Below are 27027 nucleotides of genomic sequence, written 5' to 3'. Positions count from 1 at the left end.
AACAAGAATGTAAAACTAAACAGAAAAAAGGGTTAGCAGCACTAATGCTTTTGACTAATCCACCCTCCAAGCTTTGCTAAAATGCTTCAGTAAGCAACAGTTCTCACTCTATCCCAGTTTAGCTCATCACACAACTCCTGATATTAAAATTTCAGCTCCTGGAGCCGTGTATGACTATCTCCATCCTCCAATTTTTTCCTTTAAACTTCAAGCCACCTTGGCATTTGACCCACTATTGCCAAGCGGCTTGGGTCAGACATACCAAGCCAAGAGAGCCCGTATTTCAGTTCCTTCTCTTTGCTACTTGGATATCTTTAACACATAACAAAGCAAAGATTCCTGAAGCAGTAGGTTAGACAGCACAAGACGAAAAGCTCTAGTCCAGAAGTGTTTACGTGCTGTTGTACCAGTCTGTAGGGCTTGTCAGCATGGGACAAATTTGTGTGAATGTGCTATTTATTCTGTTGCTCGACTGAAGTCAATTTGCATGTAGCCAGCCCAAGTGCTTCTGCCTTATGTTTCTCAGCTTTCCTGTGTCTGCAGTTACCATGGGTTTTCTATACACCTGACAGAGACCCTCAATAAGCTTTATACAACATTTATATTATGCGTTTCATCTTCAAAGGACTATGTAGCATTACCTAATTAACTTGTACAACACTGAATGATACATAATTTAAGCATTATTACTCACATTTTCTAGCTGAGAAAATATAAAAAGCAACAGGGTACACATACGTGCCTTGGCAGCAACTGATGCAGTCACTAGTTAAGATTCTTCCTGTCCCCTAGCCACGGATCAGCCTTTTGTTTATTTTTGCACTGAGAAAATTAAATAGATGAGCCGGTGTAACAATCACACATGTTTCAGGGGAAAGGACAAGCTCTTAGTGCAACACGGTAGCTAAAGCCTTGCTTCTCCCCTGCCCCATGTCTCCTTTCAGATGATTGCTTCCATATGTGTTAGAAATACACCCCTTTTCTCAATTTCTAATAAGCTTTCCTCTATGCTGGCATCACTTCATCTCTCTGGACGACCTGACCAGACTTTCTCCAGTTCTTAGCAAGATATCAAAAACCTCCACTGAAGGCTCTTACTCTATTTCAGAATGGCACAGATTAAGTCACATAAGCCTAAAGCACCAGCTTCATATTGTACTTATTACTTGATAACTACATATTTCAGTACACTTACATAACTATCCAGCACTTCACCACCACTCAGTGGAAAACACTTCAGTCTGAGCCACGACCATCACTATTTCATAAAGACTGAGACGGTCTTTTTATTGTCCAAAACATTATCAACATACCTCCCAACTTCCCCAATAACTGCTTTTCTTAATAGCAGGGTTTTTTTTTTAAGCCTGTCCATTTATTAATTATTGACTTGAGGATATTAAGGTTTCTGTTATAGAAAATAACTGGGTTTCTCTGTTTTCCTTGTGATCATGGGCATTCTAGATATTTTTATTTAACAACAAAAAAAGCCAAAACCAACCAAACAAAAAAAAAACATCAAAAAAAAAGCCCAACAAATCAGAGCATGTCTCTCTCCCAATGTTACACAATATAAGACTTCAGTCACTGGGATAGACTGAAGCCAGGTATTAGTCTCTCATCCTAAAAGCTATGTAAGGCAAGAAAGGCTTATAAACTTGCAAGATGCAGGAGGTCTATAGCACTGTCAAAAACAGTACTCAAAATATAGATAAGCAGAAGCTCATCTTCCTTTTGTTGAGGATGAACCCAAAGCATCATCATGGCTTTCAAACTGGCCTGCAAATTCGGGGAATCTCACATCCTAATCTAAGCAAACAAGTTGCGTTGCTCAGCGCAGATGCAATTATACAGCTAGTTAAGCTTCCCCCACCCTGTATCAAGAACTCTTTGAGCTCACTTTGAGACCTGACAAAATTACAACAGACATAAGATAATCTTCAATTTTAAAAAAGGAGATTTCCTTAAAAAAGGAGATTTCCCCAGTCTTATAGTTGCAGAGGCAGCTATTCAGCACTCCATCACTGATCTTTAATACTGTTGCCAGACAGGTTTAAATAATTGCAGCAGGGAAAGAAGGGGGAAATGTATACATCTTAATGAAGCATTTAACATGTAGGTTAGACTACTTGAATGCTAATAAAATATTAGGTATCAGACAATGCTAAAAACCCCAGATTATGTACAAATCAAAGTCTCCTTTCTTCCTGACCACTCCAGAAGAGATAGTCATGTGAAATAATCAAGTTAAATTTTTACTTATTTAGCGGGACAGAAAATAGAACAAGTACATAGATGGGGACAAATAAAGTTTATACTGAAATGCTCTTACAAGACAAAGTACTGAACTTAAACTTCGTTTTTAAATATGTGCTTAAGCCCCACTGATGACAATACAAGGGGTTAAGCTGTGCAGAATTAAAGTTCCCAGTTGGTATGAATTAAAGGCAAACAATTTATATTTCACCCTGCCCCTTCTATATCGCTTCTAGTCCAGAGAAGTTTTCTAATAGAGTTCACAGTGAAGTTCCCCATACACACATCCAGGGGAAAGGAAGAGAGCCAGGGAGGCAGGAATAAGCACCCAGGTATGGGCAGAGGATGCCCCCAGCTATTTTGCCGGCAGTGATCTCCAAGCACTTGTGAAAATACAGTTTTCTCACAGTGTATGAATAAGAGTACAATGCAAGGGAAGATATTTTCGGGCAAACTGAAGATCTGTGGGTGGTGGTCAGTGGTGAGAAGGCTGTAAAACAGATCATCTGATCAATCCTTATCCATGTAATCTGAGATGCCTGTGGTAAATTCTTCAATTCTTCTCGCGCTTCTGGTACAAGTGTACACTGTTCTACTGACAACTGGGAATCCAGCTCTTAATTATCATTCTAGTCATAACAGTTACTGCTTCTCTGATTCTGCCTTACTTTAGGCTATATTACTTTTGTTTTTATGCTTCCTCATGCCTCTCCACGCAGCAGGTCTTGATCCAACGAACAGCTGAGCACTTATCATGGTGCAGCATGTTCTCAGCATCTCTCTTCAGTAAGGGTCGAGGGCACTCTGTTTTGTTCCCACAGCAGTACAGAGAGCATTTTTAAAATTGACTGTAATCTATTCACAAACATACTTTAAGTGAAGGATACAAAGCTGAACATTATGTATTATGTCCAGGAGGTTAAACAATTCCCATTAGTATCATCAAACTTTTCAGTCTTTTTAGACTCTTCCTTAGAGTCATCAGCAGTACAGTCCGTCATTGCTGTTCTGCATCAGTGAAATCTAGTTAAACAATACTGCATCAGCTGAAAAGGAATCAAAGTCCACATTGAATAACGTTTAAAAATAAAGAACCATCAGTTTTAAATGTTACTGTGTGCATTTTGCATTTACTGGCTGCCTTTATGAATTAAAAAAACTGTTAAAATTACTTTCACTCCTCAGTCACGCAGATGTTAAGACCAAAGATAAGAATTTCTCATTTCAGGGGCAGTCTCAGACAGAATCTAAGTTTTGTTTTATTTTGTCTTAATTGATGCATGAACACCACTCTCTCCTACCAGGCAATCAAAGAATCAGTGCAACTACACAAGCATCCTCTTTGTAATAGCCTCCTCTTGAAAAACAATTGCGCATCACAAATTGTTGTTTGCTACAGAGGTTTGTCATAGTATTAGTTCTGTTCTTGCTTGCAACTGTTTACAGGGAAAAAAAGCAGCAACAGAAGACTATACAATGCAGTATTGCTTCAAAAACCTGAGAAACACCTGTACGTCCAGATGAGACATGATTACAGAGTTACACCCGTGCAGGTGTTATTTGGCGACTTTTACCACAACTTCAATGTAAATCAGCTTCTCTAACATAAACACACTTTATTTGAACATCAACTCCACTCAGCTTGATATTCCTACACGATTCTTCTGTTGTTTCTGCTCTGAGTACAGAGACAAGCCTGTTTTGTCTGGGGGTTTCTTTTGCCTTTGGACACCACTCTATACAGGGTTTAAGGGTTTCTTGGATACAACGTAAATGAAAGATACTCCTGTTTTTTTTTTTTTCTTATTCTTTGTCACTTCCCTCACACATCACTTAAAATAATAAAAAAGAGATTCCAGATACATGTTGTTCAGCAGGTACTTGCACTGAGGTCATGACTAGTTCAATTCCCAAGAAACTTTTTCATTTAAACATGTCAGAAACCTTCTGCAAAGATTTCATCAGTCCTAAAATACAGCCTACCACATTTCTACAACAGGTCACAAGCAGCTCAGTCTAAGGGCGCCGTTCCTGTTCGTTTGCCCTGTGGCCAGCACAGATGTACTCCTATACGTGGGCAGAAGGAACACCAGTTTTAATAATGTTTGAAGAAAAACATTCATAGGCTGGAACACAGGACTGATTAACTATAGCTCTTGCCTCTCCCCAAGCATAAGGCTGGAATGACTAAGAGGAAGTAGAACAACATCGCCCCCTCACACCCACAAACTCTGAACTATTCAGTTCATTACATATGCTTTCAGAAAAATGAAAAAGGGGCAAGCATCCTCTGTAAGCCAAGATACTTTGAGAGATATCATATCAACAAACTCAAACTGAGTTCACAGACATGAAGTACCATGAATTTTGAAACAGTGGGAATTGGACTCAGTGTAGGAAGGTGCTAAAAATTCAATTAAAGGTTGAATTCTAGTACCTTGTGCATGTCAGACGGGTTGAAAAAAGGGGTTATAATTTCATTGTCTTTTACACCTTTAGACTAGGGGTTTTACAAAGAAACTAATTTATGGCTTTAAAAACCTACAAAATAAAGCTGTGATCTATTGCCTTATTTCCTCAGCACAGAGACTAAACTCAGATTAGTTGCCTTCAAGATTACTCTTGGCTACATGCAAGCTAAACACCAGAGGTGTGGGAAGCACAAACGAGAAAAACTGCTGATTCCTTCTGATCAGCGTATAAAAGGAAAGCTTGGGGAAAAAAAGCAAGTGTGGTAAGAGGACTGATTACATTCTCTCCTGTAAAGAGCATCTGCAGGAACAGACAGAAGTCTGGCAGAACAGTTTTATAAAGTGATAGATGAATTTACTTAAGGAACAAGTCCTGCTGGTCGGAGGCAAAAACCCCACAATCTATTTATCTAGGTAGGGGCTGGGTGTTTCCTCCTTCCCCTTAAACCCAACCAAAACTGCATGATGCTTGTGAAAGATTAATTATGAAAAAGATACAAGTCTGATGAAATTCAGTTACTACTGGCTTGCCGGGTAGTAAACATGACAATTTCCACAGGCATCTTTACTCTAGGATGATTTCTTGTTGGCAATCGTATCAAACAATACAGAATCGAAGAAGGAGGGACTGCATGACTAGTAATAACGATTTAGAAAATCAACACAACTCTCCCTTCCAAACAAACCCAGCGGCCACCAGCTGAGCAGAGGAGATGCACTGAGCACTTAGCGAGATCATCAGCTGTTCACCAGGACCAGGCGGTGGTTGTCATGGCTACCCCAAGGATGTGCAAAGGAGGTACAAGGCACTAAGGATGAGCTCCTGGACTGGTTTAGGCTTGCCTCAGGCATGCTGCCCTGCAGCAACAGGGGAACCTGGCTGCTACCACAAATCTCCAGATTCTCACAAATCCGCTCAACCAGTTTGTACTGCACAACAATGTAGGAATTGTTTTTTCAATCCTTTCTGCTTTCTCCAGGAATCCAACCTCTTCAATTTTTACTTAACGATCTGGCGAAATCTGCATCTCCAGCTAACATTACTGGAGCAAAAGTCTTCCCACACCCAGAACACTGTGGTTTTACCTCTAGAAAATCCCACAAAAGTAATGTAGCACTTTTTCTCATCAGTCAGTCACTTTGGGAGAAAAGGGTCAATGAACAATCATTCAGCCACTCTCTCCCTCCAGCACAAACTGACAAACAGCGTACTGTGAAACACAGCTATAACCTGAGTTGACTTAACCTGAAAAACAATTTCTTCTACATAACAAGTGAGAACAGGCAGGTATACAGCCGTGCAAAGGCTAACTGCTGTAATGAAGCATCTAAGTGGGAAATCTACATCCTACCAACTACTATAAAGGGTCTACGTCTACAATCCACATGGGCATGCTTACACCTGGAGCTGAGATACAGGAGAGCCTGCCTGAAGGTGATAGGAGGTAAATGAAACTACCAATTCTCAGAGCAACAGATATGCAATTCATGAGGTACTATTGTTTATAGCCAGAAGAATACATCCAAGGAAACAGGAGTATAACTACATGTCCATAAAATGTTTTCAGTTACCGCTATTGCGGACAGCACAAGCAGTACACGAAGATATCTACAAAGTGCTTCGGTTATTGGAAGTGGTGACAAAGATTTGAAATTACACATGCCTCTTGGTGGCTGGCTAGGACAGAAATGCTAGCTATGACATGTGTTAGATATAGCCAGCAAGTCAACTCCATCATATTAAGGTATGTATTTACATTTTCTGTGCTACGAAGAATGTTTATCCTTACCTTATGTGAGCAGATGACCTTGTCAAACAGAGATTCAACAGACACATCTAGAATCATTAAGCTTGTTTGACTCTGTCTCAGAGATGTGCAACAACATGCATATTTCAATCTGCACAAACTTTATTACTAAAGTTAGAGGTTTTTATCACCATCTGGCAATTATGAAGTCATTGACTTCTGGAGCAGGAAGTCTTGAGTTTAATTTCATTAGAAAGCAGCACAATAACAATACATAAAATACTAGGGTATTTAAACCTCTAGTATATAGCGATTAAGAGAAAGAACAGTCATTCTATAAGAATTGTTTGGACCATATTAAAACCTTGCTTTCTGTGCTGGGTTTCTGTGGCAGGGTTTTTGGTAGAGAGGGAGTGGGGTACAGTGGTGGTCCCTGTGAGAAGCTTCTCAAAGGTCCCCCGGCTCCAAGTTGGACCCACCTCTGGCCAAGGCCAAGCCCATCGGTGACATGGCTGTGCCTCTGTGATAATGTATTTAAGAAGAGCCACCTGGGAAGGGGTGGGGACTTGTGATGAGGAGTTACAAGGAAGACAACTCTCTGAAAGCCCAGCTCAGTGGATGGAAGGAGGGCACTGGGGAGGTGTGCTGGCACACATCCCCTGCATCACCGAGGGAGGAGGTAGATAGATCCAGAGCAGAGCTGAGCCCGGGAAGAAGGGAAGGGGTTTTGGATATGGTGGGACTTTCCACTGTCCCCACCTTGTCTGTTAAGTGTTATCTTTGTTAGCATTTGAGCGAAAGGGAGGGATTTTTTTCTTCCCCTAACGAGTCTGTCTTTTGCCCATGACTAATTCCCTGTCCGTAGCTGGATTCCTGAGCCATTTTGCTGCCTTTTCTCCTTCCCATTCCTGAGAGGGGAAGGGGCGAGTGAACCGCTTACGTGGTGATCAGTTGCCCTCTGGGCTCAGACCATGACACTCTAACACACAGCAAGGCACACACCTCAGGATTCTTTTTTTCTATTTTTTAAATGTCCCCATAACACCAGCAGCTTTGAGAAAACCTGAAGGGAAAATGGTACACCAACAACTTTCATATTGACAATTTCTACCACTAAATCCCAAATGTTTTTAAACTTTCATGGAGCTTGGCACTGAGTCACTAACCTGCTGAGGCAATTATGCAAGCCAAAGTTGCCTTAATTGAGCTTCCTCAAGCATAATCCCTCAGCTCCAATTAAAAAATAAAAAGAGATGCTGAGAAGCCACGTCCAAAATACTTAAATTTGAATAGCCTAAAGCAAACATCTAAATCCATGTCTAAACAATTAAGAAAAGGTGCTCTTATTTAAAAAAACTACTACTATAAGGCCTTCAATTGCAAGGACCCATTCCCAATTTCTCTATTTATTTTGTCTAGAAAAAAATTTTTAGAAATTTTTTGGCAAAGTGCTTTTATTTGTGACAGCTACAATGTGCCCCACAAATTGAAAACTATAAATAAGAACACACAAAAAACCCAAGCTCTATAAGGAGAAGGCCTGAAGATTTAGAGAATTTGGGGATTCTAAAGGCTCAGAATTCAGGGGTGTGCATGTGGCCCCCTCCTGAGAAAGTCAAAAGCCTGACTGGGGAGAGCTTCAAGGCTAGAGACCGAAATACTACATAGGATCTGCTTTCAACAGATCAAAAGGGGTGAGAGTGTGTGGGGGGGTATCTACCTGTCAAGTTCCATATATATGCACGATTTAGCTGCTTCTATTTTTTTTTTTTTTTTAACATATACTATGTTTATGTTTCAGTGAGGGTTGCCAGTCCTGTACACCACTGTGAATGACGTTCCTCTCTTGCATGTTGGTCTTGCAGTAAAGATGTTGACCTGATTTTACTCTGGAAATAGGTACAATGTCTAGACACAGGTGGTGAAGTTGGGTCTTAGAAGCTCTCAAGAACCAAGTCTGACAAGTTCTACTTTTGGAATTTTTTTTTCTTTTGAATTAAAAGGCTAACAGTACTCCACTAGCAGTACAACTATATAGGAAAGACACCCCAAATTTGACAGTAGCATTATTTTTCCTCCCTCAGATCTCCTTATGGTTGTTGGGGAAAAGAATGGAGAGGAAGGGTGTGATCTGATTGCGTAGTACTCATTTTCTATCAGAACCAGCAGAGGTAGCACACTGCAATCAGTTATTTTAGATACAAGAAAAACTTCTTGCCTGCTCGTGCGTGTACTGCAAATTCCCTTACTTACAATAAGTCTCATTTCTGTTATTTTACTGTGAAATTCAGTTGATAAGCAAGCTCCCAGAAGCAAGCTCCCAACTATAATTTAATTAAAAGGGCAGTAGCTAAGTTTCACCATATGCAACTGCCAGATGCAATCATCGCAGTCTAAGTCTAAAGGCGACATTACTGCATGTACTGGAGCGTAGTTTTATAAGTGATGAAAGCTGTCACTTATGTCACAGGCATTGCTGTAATGCATTATGATATTACAGTTTCAGCACAACCAAAAAATATTAATAATACATTTTGTGAAAGCATTTACAGCAAGTGAGTTTGGAATACCAAGTTTCAAGTGCCATACACTTTTTCTTGCAACTCCATATTTATGCATTAAGTCACTTGAGATATGTTACTGTGGTGGGTTGACCCTGACCGGACACCATGTGCCCACCAAAGCCGCTCTGTCACTCCCCTCCTCAGCTGGACAAGGGAGCGAAAATAGAATGAAAAGTTCATGAGTTGAAGTAGGGAGAGGGAAAGATCACTCACCAATTACCATCACAAGCAAAACAGACTTGACCCGGGGAAAATTAATTACCACAGTAGGGTAATGAGAAATTAAAACCCAAATCTTAAACCTCTTCCCCCCACCCCTCCCCTCTTCCCGGGCTCAGCTTCACTCCCCACTTCTCTCCCTCCCCCCCCCAGCAGCGCAGGGGGACGGGGAATGGGGGCTGTGGTCAGTCCATCACCCGCTGTCTCTGCCGCTCCTTCCTCCTCAGGGGGAGGACTCCTCACACTCTGCCCCTGCTCCAGCGTGGGTCCCCCACGGGGCCACGGCTCCTGCCAGCAGCCTGCTCCAGCGTGGGCTTCCCACGGGGTCACAGCCTCCTCTGGGCACCCCCCTGCCCTGGCGTGGGGTCCCCCCCGGGCTGCAGGTGGGCATCTGCTCCCCCGTGGGCCTCCCTGGGTGCAGGGCACAGCCTGCCTCGCCATGGGCTGCCCCACGGGCTGCAGGGGCATCTCTGCTCCGGGGCCCGGAGCACCTCCTGCCCTCCTGCTTCACGGACCTTGGTGCCTGCAGAGCTGTTCCTCTCTCGTGTTCTCCCTCCTCTCGACACTCCTGCAGTTGCTGTTGGGCGGGTTTTTTTCCCCCTTCCTAAACACACTGTCCCAGAGGTGCTGCCGCTGTCGCTGCTGGGCTCGGCCTTGGCCAGCGGTGGGTCCGTCTCGGAGCCGGCCGGCCTTGGCTCCATCGGACACGGGGAAGCTTCTGGCAGCTTCTCACAGAAGTCACCCCACTACCAGAACCTTGCCACACAAACCCAATACAGTTACAATGGACTATATACTTTGCCTGGCGTTATAGAAGCTCTCACAGCCAATTTTAAAGCTTCAGAAGTTGGAGGACTGAAAGACAGAACTAATTAGGAACAAACAAAAACAGAACAGGAGCCCTTCACTATTCATTGTCTCAATACTGCATTAGAAGCACCTTAAAATTGTGTCTCTTTGGGGGAGATGTGCTGAATGCGTTTCAAAAGACTATCAACCAACTCAGGAAAGTTTTTAAGTATCTTTAACAAAATGCAATGAAGAATGATAGTCTTTAAGTCATCCCAAAATAATTAGATGAACAAGGTATATATTCACTGTGAAACAGCATTTCAAAAGTTCAAAGCAGAAGTTAATTCTTCAATACATTGTACGGCTTCCTCCACAAGGACTTTGGAAGAAAAAAGATTGGGCTACGGTATAACTATGTCAAGAAGATGAAGACAGTTAATTGAAATGCATCAGGATTTCAGAAAAGGAGTCTATCACTTCATAAACTGAATACAGCTGTGACACAAAAACCAGCTTGCTTTCCTACAAAACATCCTTTTGTATTGGCTTCAGACTTGCAATCAACACTGGGCTCTATTTACCTTTAGGTAATGTCATTATTGCCAGGAGAGTTATTATTCATCTATGGTAACACTATGTAGATCAGAATTAGTTTCTTACAGTACAGTAATAAGATACACAGATTACCTTAGAAAAAAGATAATAATTAACCCTAGCATTAAAAGTAGGTGTTATACCCTGATTAATTACAAACAGCAATTCCTCGTTACGAGGATTGTTATTTCTAACACACAGACATGGTTTCTCCAACGCTTCTCAGCTTCACAGTCTATGTCTGTACAGACATGCACAATCACCGCAGACACTGGTGAGCTTCCAGCCAGCTACAATCACTCTTAGAAGCAACTGCATATATCAGACAGGCTGTCACGACAGCCACAGTCCCGAGAGCCAGCAGCAGAACAGTATTAAACACTGGCCCACACCGGCCCCCCCGGCGGCAGCGGTGGCCAGGCCATCACCAGCCGGCCAACAGAGCTGGCCTGGCATGGCAGCTCAAGCTGGACAGGACCTGGGAAAGGCTGTTTTTAAAACCAGTTGAAAGAGTTGTTTTGGCAAGAGTGCTGAGCCTGACCAACAGAGTCGCAGCTGATACAAAATCAGAATGAAAACAGCCTGTAAAGCTGGTCTTGCACAAAGACTTCAGAGACAAAAGGACAAGAAAGAAGAGTCACTCAGGGGTGTTCACTTCTGAACCAGCAAAATGGAGTCAAACAAGTACACTCCATCAAGATTCAGTAACACTGAGAGAAAAATTTAGCATTACTCTGTAAGCTTCACCGCTTCAAATATTTCTCTAAAATAACAGCATAACATCTGGTACAAAATAAAGACTTTCTTCCTAAAAAGTACAGAATAATCTGTATGCAAAATTCAGCTAGTAGCAGGATTTTTCACTCTGTATTTCACACAGTAGAAAACTCCAAACAAGGCATATGATAAGAATTTCTCTTTGATGTGAAGAATGTTGATCACTGATCTTTCCAAAGCAGTGAGAAGCATAGAAAGACCACATACAGAAGAAAATTAAACTTCTCCTTCCTCCTGCCCTAAAGCCAATTCAAATTCTTGCCTCTTAGGCTTCAGCATCATTGCTATCTGCTCTGGTAGTAGTTTTTCATGTATTTTCAAATATGTTCATTTTTTCTCTCTTATCTCCATGATGTCTTCAACTCCAGAACTCAAATTTTATATTGCTTCCAATTGAGCTTCCAATTGAGAGCAGCTCTGAAAATATCTTAAAATGAAAAAAAAAAAAAAAAAAAGAGAGAGAAAAAGAAAATAACCAGGGCATCTGTCTGATCACAGACACCCATACAGGCAACTGAGTAACTCGCATAGTATCTGAACAGGGGTAAAAAACAGCTAGCACAGCACAGTGGACAGAACTGCCACTAAAATCCTCACTTTTTTCTCCACATCATAATTCAAGCCCTTCCTCCCTCCTGCTCCTTCATAAGCATCCATGAACTTACCAAGCTTAAGGAAAAATTAAAAAAAAAAAAACAACCAAACAAACAACAAAATAAAACAACAAAACAAAAGACCAAAACACAAAAATAGTTGTCATACTGTTCAAACTCTGTGAGCTGGCAGGGTATGAAGACAAGAAGCAAATCCAGTGCCCTGCAAATGTTACTGAAATTGTTCAGAGAGAATATTTGAAACAGCAGCAGTTTCAAGGGAAAAATGGGTAAGTTGGAAATGGAAAGGCAGAGAGGAAAAAAGCCCATCCCTGCTGTGCAGGTATCTTATCCACAACAGAAGATATGCAACAGCCAAACAAATACAGCTTCTTCACAGTTAAAGGCAAAAACCCAGGCTCTTTTTACTTGGAAAAAGAAAAAAGAACCACAAAACTATTAATGATTTTGTTCTAGTAGTTTTGTTTATCCTGGCCTTGGAGACCTATAGCTGTTGACACATCCCTCTTGGCTCACCACGGACAAATCAGCTCAGTTCAGGGTCCAGTATTCAAACTGAGTGTGGAAGGTGGAATCTGGCCTAGAAGCGCGCTTCTGCAGATCCCTGTTCAAGCCTCATTGGTTTGTGTTTATGAGAACTGATGCGGTTCCAAGTACCCTCTCGATGATGAGCCATTTAAACAACACATGTAGGGAGCTGAATTTATCTTAATCTTGCTTATTCTCCCACACAAAGAAGTTTGTATCGTGTTAGATCTGATTCTAAATGCTAAAGCAATTCACATGAACAAGAGCAATCATGAAGCACTGAAGAAACAGCCCACTGCTGTTGTTCACTGGCTCACATCTAAAAAATTTCCCTGTGGTTATATGAACACATTCATGGTGCATTTTACAGAGGAGGCTTGAGGTGTTTTTGGTTGGTTGGTTCTGTTTTTTTTTTTTTTTTTTTTTCTTTGGTTTGTTTTGCCTTATTTATTTATTTAAGTGGGTTTTTATAATTCAAAAACTCAACTACCTTACAGAAAATAACCAAGTAATCTCCAACACCCAGAATAAAAAATGAGGGTTGAAACCTCAGTGTCTCCCCCTCCCAGAAATAGACTGTTTTTCAGCAAGTCTTAGGTCTTTCCTCTAGGATCTCCTATGGCAAGTTAATAGTAATTCTACCTTTTGTTGAGAGATTATAATACTACTCCCATTTTTTGTATTATATGCTATGATTCACACGCGTCTAATATTTTACATTGCTGTGTAATATACACATTCTTATTAAAAATTAGGTTAATCTTTTTAATTAGCGTGGCTTTGAAAACTAAATAGGCTAACCTGAATTATTGTGCCCGTATACAAGATGCCAGTTTTCAAGCTTTCCACAGGTTAGCTGATTGTTACGTCTAAATTAAGCTGTTAAATAGGCCAGATGGACAGCTGTTCGTGCCAACCAGTTCCATTAACACAGCCACAGCAGAAAGGATATTTTAATTTTCAACCAATATATCTCAGCAGCAAAATCATTAGCCAACAGTCAACCAGAATGGGTCGCCTCATACAGACCTCCTGGAGTTGGTGCAGCTGTACACAAAGTGTTGCCCAAAGCATGCAGTTTTTTAGTTATTCACCACAGAACAGTTATTCTACTGGATCCAAATACACCCTGATGTGTAAATGGGCAAAAGCTCATCTCCAATCACACAAAGAATCTGTTAATCCTTGAAGCACACAGAGATCAACTGTACACCTTGTGTGAACTGGACTGTATACTTCAGCCACCTCTGTCTAATCATCAGATAAAGTTTACCACTGCGATACACAAGGTACTGTTTAAAATTATGGCTTGCCCACCTCCTAGAGGGAGAAAAGCAGACATGGTGGTAGAATTTAACAGGAGAAATATTACAAACAGTGTGAAATTATCTCATTTCTTCTTTGTTCAAGGTCACTCAAGGCCAAAGATAAAGGCTCAAAGACTTGTTGTTTTAAGCAGTAAACTGTGTACAGGTGAAAGCAGCTCAACTGTATCAAGTGTCCAATCCTATTTGATATTCAGTGGCATGGATTTCTGCACAGCTTAAACAGCAAACAGTAATCAGCTGAGACATCAGCTGTGTGCTTGTTTTCATAAAAATATAGGGAAGCCAATTACAGCAAACATCAAACCTTAAACAGAGGATGTCTTTTCTAGCTTCCCAAGTCTGCAGTAGCCAAACCTGTTAGTAATATTGGAATAAAAGTTCACTGCACACTTTTTCCCCCGATTATAAAGCTAGACTTTCAGCAGTCCAGTCTTCACTGCATATAGAGTTGTAATATTTGCATGCTTCATGCAGCTACTAAATACAATATTAATGACGTCAGACATGACCATGCACGTGTCTAAGTAAGACTTATGTCTCTATACAGCCAGAAACTAATAGCCTAACATTTGTTTTCCCATGATTCACGGAGTTTCAGGAATTGTTGCAATGTACTAGGAGGAGCAATGAAAGCCCTAGTAAAATAATGGATTAAGAAAAGTCTCAGTACAGCAAGACTTGAAAATACACTTATCACAGCTGTAATTACAAGCCTGAATGGCCACAGCTGATCCCTAACCTCAAACGCTGCTTACACTCCCATTCAGTGAGTCTGCATTAGGAAAAAATCTTTACTGTGGCCTTATTAAACAAACATTTCCTTGTATTTGTTTTAAAGGTTCTACTAGCTTAACCTGTTTATATAGAAAGAGTCAGACCATGACACTACAGAATTAGAGCACTGACTACCTCAAAGTCCTCAGGTTGTTCAGATTTTCACAGGTTTCCCCACTTTCTTTTTGCTGAATTCTTTCAGAAAGGGAACTGCAACCATATCCACCTGCTATTTGATACTGGAAACTCGCCACTCCCTCTAACAATTGCTGAGATTACTTTGCCCAGGAATGCATACTAGAGATTCTTCCCTGCAATGTCCTGATCAAACTGTGGATGTGTTAGTGTGTTTTGTTTATGATACTGTTAATGAATTGTCAAAGAGGTCAAGATGGTTACTGTGAAATAAAAGCTTATATGCTCAAGTAGTGCCTTTCAAAAACCTGAATTATTTCCTATGTCCAAGTAATTTTCTCCTAAGCTTGTCTGTGACACCAGTCCAGTTACGAATTCTTTAATGCAGGTGATCATATTTTATTCAGACTACCAATGATGCCAGTTGAGGTAGGCAAGTATGAAAGTAACATGGATTTCAAAGCTTAAATTTTGCCACTTTGGGGATGTTTCTATCTTTTACAATAATCATGGAGGGAGAAGAAAAAAAAATTCAAATTTTATTCTGATTGTGTACACATAGTGAACGGGACAAGAGCCTCAACTGGTAGTAACAAAATGTCAGGCTGGACTTTAACAATAGCATTTTGCTGGCAAAGACAATGAAGCTCTGGAATAGGTTTGACTGGAGAGGTCTCTAGATCTACCCACACCCACTAGGTCCCTTCAAGAAGGTGAGACAAGCACATCAGGAGTCAATAGACAGTTGGTGGTGACTTGGGAAAGCAGATGAACTAGAGGAGTGAGTCTCAAAGTTCCTCATATACAGCATACATTTTCTCCATCCTCCATGTTCTGAAAGAGATACATATACAGACACATACATGTGTACATGCACGCATACATCCCCACTCATTGACATTCTGTGGCCCCATTTTAAGAACCATACAACTATGTACCTCTTAAATACTGAAAAACAGTGCTTGAAAAGGACTTCACCTATCTCATGAGTAGCCATCTCACATGGAAGATGCACGAGAGGGAAAGCAAAAGACTATATAAACCTGCTCCTGATCTATGCCCTACACAAAATTAAACTACTGTTGAAGGAATATCAAGAAAGGTACGGCTCAAAATCTCTTTCGGTTCAATGATGTTGGAATATTTTGGCCAAGCAGACAAGTAAGGTTCAAATCGCCGTGTTAGGTATGGGAACACAGAAGCAGTCACTGTTCTGAGTTTTATGGCTGGCATATAAACCCCGTTAGGAACCAAGTTCTGTTGACTATGCATCTTCGTTTTTATTTAAATGGCCTGAAAAATTAAAAACTTTTCCCTTAGCTTGAATCAGTATTACAAACATTATGGAGCCACTCAGAAAATTTTGCGTGTTTAGCTATTCAATCCATAGGGAGAAAAAAAGTTAGTTACACAACCTAGTTATGTATTTAATGTCCCAGGGCCAAGTCACCATATGTCCACAGGAAGCATTAATAAACACAGCTTATCTCACTTTACAGAAGTTGTGATTACTATTTTTCAATAACTGAAGTTGTCAGCAATATGATACTTCTCTATACCTTATGAAATCAAACCAAAATGGCAAAGCCTATTTGAGTTTAGCTCAAGTGCCAGTTTATTGTAAACATATTCTCTTTTTGTTTCTATATATATTGTCAAAATTCCAGGCTGGATTTCTGAGAGTGCAGCACACCACGCTCAGCCAAGGAAGAACAGGGGGAGCCAAGCACATAACAAATCTCTATTTTGGTACCTAAATGGGAGGTAAATATTCGAGGGTGAAAAAAAGAACACAAAAAAACATATGCCTGCTTGTTTTCAGAATCATTACATCTTGAAGACTATATGTAGAAGTAGTCCTCTCTCTTTCAGTTACTGAACACACAAAGTATTTAAGAAGTCCCCTCTATGGAATACAAAACATCACACAACTATGTACTTATAGCCCAAGATCCATTAAAGTAAATTGAAAGACTTGAATTCTATCAGATTTTGCATATATGAAATTCGCATGCACACATTAAAAACTCTCCTTACGTTTATACAGTTTTCATTACAAAAAAAAAAAAAAAAAGTCTATTTGAGGAGAAATACATAACATTTTGCAACTGCAATACAATGTACAAAGTTGAAAGACTCAAGCTGAAGACAAACATCTTTGGTTGCTGATACAGGAGGAATTCAGAGATAGCGTAGACATTTTTTTTTTCAACTGTAAGAGACTGGCATTAAAGAAAAAAAATACCGAAACTACCTTGATCTGTAACAACCATTGCCACTTGGCGTTTTTAACAAAGGCATCAGGTTGCTGAGGTATGACTGATATTCTGCTTCTGAACTGCTACTGAAATACCACCAAGCTGTCATCTCCCTTTCCAGTACCGACCCAGATGCCTCTTTCTTGTTTTGGAAACAGACAAAATAATTGCAAATTCGCATATAATGCTGTAAAGTAGCAAACCCTAATATTACTATTTTGAGTGAAAGTGAAAAGATTCCTACAAAGGAAACAGAATTGTTAACTTTTCTTGCCATACTGACACAATGGTTGCAGTATAATTTAACATACAAGCAAACTTTATCAGCTGTGTGTGAAATTATCTTCGAGTGTAAGTCTTCCATTAAAATACGTATCACTAGCCTTTGATATGTGTAGTCTGATACAGAAACATGTGATCAGCTCATCAGGTAATTACTTCCAACACATCAGAACACAGGAATGTCTAAATACCAATTTACACAGTATGTATTAGTGCTTGCAATCCCTGTTTGCATTAACAGATACAATAAGGTCATGATTTTTGAAAGGCATTTTTACCACATAAAGGCTACTGCTAATATCACTATGCCAGGCCTTTTTACTAGCAACTTCCAGAACTTAAGCAGTGGTTCATCCAGTATGTGAGCACAAGATTAGCCCAAGGTTAAGTGTTACAATTTTAATAGTTTATCAGAATATTCATATTTTTATTCAAAACCAAGAAAAATATCACATTCCCCCAGAAACAGTTTATCTCAGGTGAATCTGTTACAGATGCTACAGCCCAACACTACTCAGGCCTAGAAATATTCTAAACCAAATTTTAAAATGTACCAGCAAGAAAAATAAATTATTTCCCGAAGCATTTCCATGACTTGCATGAAGACATCAATTATCATAGCTTGTCTTCTAAATTAACGATTCACAGTAATGGATTATTCATGCAAATTGGCCAGCTGAACATTACACTTTGACTCTGGGGAGGAACTATAGCGTGTCTTAATTAACTATATTTTGTATAATCCAGAAGACAGTCCGAAAAATTTTATTTCTCTAGATAACCAGGTAAAATGTAAAAAAAAAAGAAAACTAGTGGTAATTTAAATATGAAAAAAAATCTTCAGTAGTCTGCATAATCTATATTTACAATGAACTAGCAAGAGCCTTGAGCTCTGTAAAGTAGTTCGAACTTGTTGTTTTGTTGAATGAACTGATTTGAGACCTTCTCCATTTAAGCATGAAAAAAGATGGAAATTTCATGTTAATCTGCTGTTTCCTGTTGTACACAGAACCTTGCTGGACTTCTGTGATGGCACCATTTCTTGTTTCAAAAGGACATCAAGTATTTTCACAGCCTTGACTGAAATTCATTTCAACACTGAATGATACATTACTATCTCAAATATTTTCTGAATTAATGTATTATGCTAATGTCCTCCTTGAATGTACATAACATTTATGTGATGTGTAAGTCTACTGATGGTATTCGTTACTTTGATCAGGACAGTGCAAAATACCTCTACAATTCAAACATCTAGGATTTGCAGTTGTTAGCTTTCAAAATGTTATTCAATGATTGTATTCAAAGAGTCACAAAATAAAAATGGGAAGTCTATGATAAATACTACCATTTATCCTTAGAGTAAGCAAAATGAATTATCTAATATCTCAAAATCTATACCAAGTTGGACAGCAAAGACTGCCATGCCTGATGAATTATATGACCACCTAGTTGCTTACACATCTTTATACAATACATTAAGATTGTTAAAAGTATTAATCACATTCAAATAGACCTTTACCCTTTAACAAACTATTATGCAGATGCCGCACACTACTGGATTTTCTGTTTTGAGTAGGAAGAGTCTGTTTTCATTTTATACTGGAGAAACACAGGTTAAGTAAAGATTAAATGACTTGTCCGCTACCAAAGAATCTAAAAAAGCAGCAAGCTTTTTTCCTTCTTCCCTTAAAACTATTCTATCCACTGGTGTTACCTTCTCTGAGCTCCCAGGACAATCTGAGAGCATTTGAAAGCAAAAATTGAATTTTGTCCTTGTTCTCTTGGTGCTTCAGCAATATTTATAGGGATTCTTCTAAAGTCCTACAACTCCTAAGGAATTAAGTAATAACTCAAAGATAGGATAGTTACATAGATAAGAAATAGGAAAGGATGGTGAATATCAATTCAATTAGTCTCTAACAATCCTGAAATGACAAACACTGGGAACATGTATTATCATAAATCTGACTCCATAGGGCTTTCACTACTGGTAAAGATGATAGCCTATTAGACCTAGCTCCTTTTAACAATTCTTATATGCCATTTGAATTTATGTTGCTTTCCTCTCCTTCCAAGCACAAGATATCCTAGTGTTCTTGTTAAGAAACATGCTTCCATCACTTCGAGAATTGACTCGCATTGTGACTGAGCAAAAGCTTGGCATCTTCAAGCTAAAGGCCATTTCGCTGCCACTTCATATATGAAGATCTGGTATCAGTTATGTCAAAATCACAAGTGTAATAAATGTACATATAATATGAAAACACTTCTCCCTCACATTTGTATGTGAAAAATTACCAACGGCATTTTTTCCTCATGCGTATCATTCCCCTCAAAATAAATCTACTTACAGTCAATTTGTTTCTTACTCACTTTCATGGATATCTTCTCTGTATAGCCTGCTGCTCCATATCCCCATTAGACATTTCTGCTTGCTTGTTTTTTCTGATATTTTTATCTGTATCTCCTCATAGATCTAATATACTGCTTTCTTTAGTATTTCAAGACATGCATGGTAGGGAGAGCAGATGGAAACTGCCAGCTACAGATGATGACAAGTAGCTGCTGTGCAAGTGGGGACTCCAAAAGCTGTAAAATCCACATGAGTTTTTGTGCTACCATGACATTTCCTATGCCTCAGAGATGCTGGGGAGGGACTACTCAAAGGCATTTGAGCAGGACATTGAGAACAAGCACCGTTATAGCATGCAGTGACCTCTCAGGTGGCAGTGACTTGAAGAGCTGCATCCAGGCATGCAAGACATCAGGACCTGTCCCCAGGAAGAAGCAGCAGAACACTTACAGCTACCCAGCACCAACATTGCTGCTCAGTCCTATCAGGCATCATCTTTCTACGAAGAAATGTTACCTCATGTCTTGCTGAATCCCCAATAGGTACTTAGAGATGCTCTTCATAAATCTGAGTTTGTCAGACAAAGGGCAGGGGGAGACATGGGAAAAATCTATTCATCAGCCATTCTCTTGTTTCTAGCTTTAAAAAAAAAGACATATTTTAAAAAAAAAAAAACATGTCTGAACAAGTTCACATGGGGGTGGGCTATTTCACAGACCACTTATTTTCTTTTCCAACTAGTAGTAATGAAACTACTCCCGCATACTCTAAAAAGAAAGCCACTGCTAGTACTCTTCACAGCTTTGCCAAGTAGGAGGTGGGCAATGCCCCTTAGAGATTAAAAAAAGCAAAGATTTGTACACACATGCTGCAGGAGCAGAGCACCATTGGTGTAGCAGAGGAAATGCTAGAACATGTGAAGGGAGATCTCTACGGTCAGGCCTGGACACCGAGGGAGAGCAATAGAACAGGCAAGCAGATGAAGAGGAAAGGGCCAGTTCTGAAGCAGAGGAATGACCTAAGGCAAAGGCAGAACATCCCTTCACTACTATCAGTTACGGATAACATGTAATCCCTATCCTGGGACACTTCTGTCAACATTGCTGCAGGATGAAAATGAGATCATAGCAACCAAAGACCAAAATAGTGCAGCATTAAAAGGGTTCAGCTCTTTATTTGACAATAATTTGTCAAATATCTGAATCTCTATTTTAGAAGTGTGGAGTCAGCTTTGGTTTTTTCCTTTTTTTTTTTTTTTTTTTTTTTAAATAACAAAAACACCTGCTGCCTATAGCATTACTGTGAATAAACAACATTACTTTAATAAAGAGATTTTTATTCACCATATGTAAGTGCACATGCTTTTAAAGACAAAATAGAATTACTACAGTGTTTTAAAAGCCCATATCCAGTTTAATAAGAGACTAGTTTATTCCTCTTTAGTACTTGTAAGAATCATTAGACATCTTTCAACTCCCACTAATGACTTTGTTTTTGGCAGACATTACTGTTTCCTCCTCCTGCTTTTTTGAATAAATCTGAAATTAACAAGTCAATAAACTGACATATATACAGTATAAATAACTTGGCTTCCCTTTCTTCTTCCTCCCACTTGTCATATTTCTCTTTGCAGATGAAAAGGTTATCATTCACCTACAGGCTTTACATATACTTACAGCAGTGTGGGTAGGGACCTAGGCATCTTTCCTTTACATCAACAGGATCTCAAGTTGAAGACCCGATATTACAGTAAGCTGTTCGTGTTGTCTTGGGTTTTGATTAATAGCTTTAAATAGTTTAGAAACTAGAGCAAATGCTTCCTTTGAAAAAAGATATCTGAGAAAGAAAACATGAGTTGCTTCAGTGAACTTAAATTGCTATGTGAAGTACACAATCATTAAATGCTCCAAGAGCTGCTTTAATTTAAATGTGGAAAGAAAAGCATTCAAAAAGGGCAGTATTAGTGTACCAATTGAAAAACATGTCTCAAATCTTTAAACCTATTTTCTTCCTAACTACAGTTTACATAACTGAGATGTATGGGGAAAACTGGGGCACCAAACATTACCTCAGAGATAGAAACAATTACTGAAAAACAATGTTTTGCTATAGTGTCAAGGAAAGAGGCAATCTCCAGTGGCTAAGTGATGGTGAAGAGTTCAGACAGGCTGTCTTTGGCAAAGTACCCATGCTCCCAACGTTACCTTGACACAACAAGGTCAGTTAAAGAAAAAAAAAAAAAAAAAAAATCACATTGGAAAAGTAGATGTCCAGGTTCCCCAGCTTACTCCCAAACTTCTACAGAAGAACCGAGGGCTGGAATGGCATTGCTGCCCAACAAGTACCAGATGCAAAATGCAACTAGTAAGCAAGTGTTTGAGCATATTATCTTACTGCAAAGGCAATTCAGGAGTTTGCTTTCCTGGGGTGTCTGAGCAAAACTCTTAGAATTCAGTCAGAATTCCAAAAGCAAAACAAAGCCTTAAATATGTTGTTCAAAGAAGTTAGGAAATTACAGTTCTCTCTCTCAGATTAGGAGGTCCCCCAGAATCACGGCACATAAACATGGATGACAAATATAGAAAAACCAGAAAAGCACATTAACGGAATTTCTTCTGAGGTCTGGAGAAATCTTCCTAGCTAACAAGTACTTGGTTTTGTATATTTAAGAAAACCCACTGCACATATGGTACAGTTTCAGTTTCAGTTCTGACAGAATTGATCTTTCTAGAAGCAGCCAACTGTCCCTTAGACTCACCAAGTCATCATGGATTTAGATTTGTCAGACATACACAGCAGATGAGGAATAGTTGACATTATTAAGCAATTACTTGTTTAGATGACATAGTAATGGTGCAGGGCTGAAGTACATAAACAAGTAGAAAGACATCTTCCAATTAATAGGCTAGTTATTTGGTTAAAACAGAATACAACCACCTTGTTTTAACTTCCTCCTTCTAGACAGTACATTACTTGTCATTATTGATTCTTCCTGAAAGAATGATCTCAAGGTCTGAAAAAATATTTCTCAAGAATTATCATACTATTTAAACACTCAACTAAACCAGAAATCCTTTACAACAGAGGAGGTCAAATCTTATTAACCTGAAAGCCAGACACATATTTAACTCATTAGCTTGTATCAATAAGAAATTTTGTCTTTTCCCATCTCATAGCTGCAGCTGCTTTGCAATGACTCTAAAAGACCAAAAAGGATGCGGATAATTCATGCAGCTTTTATCACATTAGCTACGGTCTGCAGTTTTCCTAATCATTAGCTTTGAAGTATATTAAACAAAGCAGAACATGACCTTACAGTTGATACTTTAATCACACCACATAAGAATAATTCTTTATCATACATACTTTATCAAGGCCACCAAACGAGATGCTATTCACAACTACTCAAAACAGCCAGGCAGAACAGACCAGGACTGTTGCACAGCCAAGCAAAGCCGGGTGGGGACCACACTACCAGGAGGGTTTATGCTTTTCAATGTGGAGTGACAGACAACTGCCCAAATGTACCTCTGATTCTGGCTGGCATGAGAGGTCAAAAGTGGAATGTGTGTGGGTGTACAAGATTAATAGAAAAAAGAAATTGAAGCTTTTGGCTTGAAAATAATGCACTCTATCGTAGCTTTACTTATTATCAAAATGCACAATTACCTACATTTATATTTAGTACAATATGCAATTACCTTTTAGAAATAGAATTTGGAGAAGAGAAAGTGAAAAGAGATGGCACTGCGTTCTTGCAGTGAAGGCAGGAAATTGAAGGTATTTCACATAAGAATTAATCTTACTTGAATTCTCACAGTACTGTTGTTAGAGACCCTCTCCAACATAAACCCCCTTTCTGATGACTGTACTAAGGTATTTACACTATTAAAAAATTACATTACTAATGTGGTTGATGCAGTTTACTTACATGCCTGTCATTCTGTACTGCTTTAAGTACCAAGTGCAGAGGGAAAAGCAGTTGAAAACTTAACAGTTATTATTGAATTGTGGGATTCATCTTTTATGCTTAAGTGGCTATCTTCATTATCTCCAGCAAAGTCTTGGAGAGAAGCTTAAGGAAAATGTGTTGTTCTGTCAAGTCAATAGTTCAAGATTTAGAAAATATTTCCTTTTCTTCTTCAGGAACACGTTACATTGCTTTCCCTCACTCCCAAGTTTCACTAACCTTTTGTCATCCAGTTCACAAGACTAGCAGTGCTCAAAAGACATGAATTAAACCCAAGAATTTTAAAGATACTCCCATATTTAATTTAGGTTAGCTACTCTAGTCTGTCGTGTATTTGAAGAAAAGTACGAAGTTACCACTAGTCACAGTTCATTATATAGACAACTTTCCCTACCATCTGCCCACTATATTAACATATAATCAGAGATGCAGTACCGGAGATATACAAGTGTATATAAAATAAAGGAAACCAGATATTAATTCTCAAAGCCATGCTTACACAACAACTCTTAACATTATTGTTAACATAGGGCATAACTAAGATGAGGAGAGCCTAAAAACTGAGTATAGGACAGATAGGACAGACATACCGTATATTAATTCATATTCAGCCTGGGTTTTACAAAGACAGAACAACGTATTGCCTACATAGAACATGGATTGTTAGAAATTATTTTAAAAGGTGTTCAGCCACACCCAAAATGCATCTTCATAGACAATGAACAACCCAAAAACAAATTAATATTTTTTTCTTGAAATTTCAAGATATGTTAGTCGAAAAGGACTTCCGAGACCTAGGAATAGCTAGATCTTGATGTGAAGAATCCTACCAGCACTAACCCGTCTCCCACTGCTACATTTTGATACGTAAGATTAGAAGTTGAATTAAACTATGCATAAACATGACATTTACATCTACAGAATAAATTTCAAAGGAGTTACTACAACAACGCAGTGTTCTTAGAACTCTGCTACACTACGTATGAACGTATACACGTTCTTCCATCTGAGAGGGAGAAAAACAGGAGACCCAAGTCTTAAGCACGAACACAAAACACAGCGTGCCAGCATGCTCCCACAGGAAGAAAGTCACTTTGCAGCTCAATCCCAGGCCAGCATTAATCCCAGGCCATTTCTGGAATCAACTTGAGCCAGCAGCTAAAGCGTTCGGCAGGCCAACAGGCACACCGCATATTGTGTGGTTTCAACAATGAATAGGAAAGTAGATGAGTGACAACTTCGTGAATACTTTTCACATACATGTGGACAAATCATTTGCTGAAAATCGTAGATGCGGAGACAAAAGTCAAAGAAAATTTGCTAACCCAAACTCAATCTCAACTTGGACTTAAGGATGTGAACACATAGGATAGACAGTCTTAACAAAATAAATTTTGGAACTCATGTCTGCATTTAATAGCAAACTTGACATTGCCACAAGCCTTCACCTTTAATACAACCTCTTCAGTTGCCCTGTCTAATTCTGTAGACAACCTATACCTTCAAGAAAAAGACAACAACCATTCCGTCTCCTTCCCTTAGCAATTATTCCTCATCACACTCAACCAACCCACAATTCTGAAAAATACAATGGATTTAAAATAGGAAAGCATGAATATAATATAATCTAAGACCTCACTGTTAAAAAAAAAAAAAAAAAACCAAAAAAAAACCAAACCCACAACATAAAATCTAGAAAATTATCCCCAAATTGATGGAAAAGAATATAATCATTTACCTTTTGGGCACTTGTAGGACTGCAGCTTTGTAGCTTTACTTTACAATATACTAATTTCACTAAAAGGATAAAATATTATAGACATACATGACATTTTGGTAATCGTCTCTCACCTAAGCAAAATGGCATCATTTTCGATTAGACTAAAGTACTGATCACATCAAAAACGAGGACACAAGAAACGGGGAAATCAGAGATCATAGGTAATTAATAATGCACGATTCATGTAAATTATGCAAGTTTTAAGTAGCCCTTTAACACCCAGAGGTGTGGAGTATTTCATATACAAGGGATCACACATAGATCTGACTAAAACAAAACAAGGTGGTGTAAGGAGGAGAAAATTCAGTACACGTAATGAAGTATAAAAATCCAGGTGCTTTTGTTTCTTTTTTTTTTTTTTTCCCCACAGTGTTCTTGCTCACCTACACGAAGGTGATGGGGACTGATAACATACATGGATACATGCACAGGAGCTGTTCCCACACAGACACCAAAGTCTTCCCATCTGGCCGTCTCACCGCTGCAACGTTTGACAAGTTTAACGCTTTAGCTATTCATTCACATGTTCACATTGGAATTCATGTGTCCTAGGAGCATTAGGTAATACTGACAAGTATTTAAAAAAAAAAAAAAAAAAAAGTTTTTAATACTGACGCATCAGAAACGCAAATACAAATCCAAGACTGAATTAACGCTTTAACAATGGAGCTCGTTTTAAACACAACTTAAAACTTGAAACCTTAAAGATTGTCATAACACAGTTACCTACACAAATAATACACAAGCTGACTTCGTTTTTCTAACAGCCGAAGGTCTAAATACTCCGTATACAGCCTGCAGAGCACGGAACAAACTGACAGAACAAGCGTGCCGTTTTTTGAGCGCCCCTCAAAAAAGGGGCTTGAGGGACAAGCTCCGGCTGGGTAGCAACCAGAAAAACCACACAGACCCACACCACATCGCCTCCCTCGGCGCGGACGAGCTGGCTTTATTTTTTTTTTTTTTTTTTTGATACAAAAGAAGAACTACCGCTGCAACACTTTACCACAACGCAACTTGAAAACAAAGTGCCCGCGCCGAAGCGCGGCCGCCGGCGAGCGGGGCTGAGGGCGCCTCAGCTCCTCGGAGGCGGGAGCGGCTCCCTCCCCGCCGCGGCCGGCGGCACCGCACGCAGGTGCGGAGACAAAAGGCGACCAAGCACCTGAGAAGGCTCCGGGCTCCGTTTCTCCCCCTCCCTCCTCCATTTTAAGTTTCCCCCCTCCCCGCACCTCAGGCGGTAACGGAATGCCGCTGCGGCGCCTTCCCGCGCGGCGATCCCACCGACAGCCCCACGCTGGGGGGGGGGAGCAGGGGACACAAGCGCTCCTCCACATAGCCGCTACTACCAGCGGAGCGCCGCATACTAAAACGCGGCAACGGCAAGCTTCGCTCCCTCTAACGAAAATAAAACCACGAGCCGCCAAGGCGGCCGCACTCACCGGCCCGCCAACGCCGCCGAAGTGCTGCCGGTGCCGCCACACCCCCGCCGGCTCCGCGCACCACCGCGGGTGTGCTCCCCCCCAACCGCCAACGCCGGGGTAGTCTCACCGGCTCCGCCCCACCCCTCCAGAGGCTCCGCCC

General features: G+C 39.9%; 1 protein-coding gene across 1 annotated transcript in view; it reads right to left on the bottom strand.

Annotated features, from left to right (window-relative positions):
- SERPINI1 (serpin family I member 1) overlaps positions 1–26982 on the bottom strand; it is a 52486-nt gene extending 25504 nt beyond the window's left edge. Inside the window, exon 1 of the mRNA XM_032986507.2 lies at positions 26886–26982. The gene's annotated coding sequence lies outside the window, so the exon portion shown is untranslated. The remainder of the gene's footprint in view (positions 1–26885) is intronic.
- Between the last annotated feature and the right edge of the window lie 45 nt (positions 26983–27027).

The sequence above is a fragment of the Tyto alba genome, unplaced genomic scaffold, assembly GCF_018691265.1.
Source record: "Tyto alba isolate M040663 unplaced genomic scaffold, T.alba_DEE_v4.0 Super-Scaffold_10, whole genome shotgun sequence".
NCBI classification, from domain to species: Eukaryota; Metazoa; Chordata; class Aves; order Strigiformes; family Tytonidae; genus Tyto; species Tyto alba.
The sequence above is the reverse complement of the archived record's forward strand: the minus strand, read 5'-3'. Positions and strand labels throughout refer to the sequence as shown.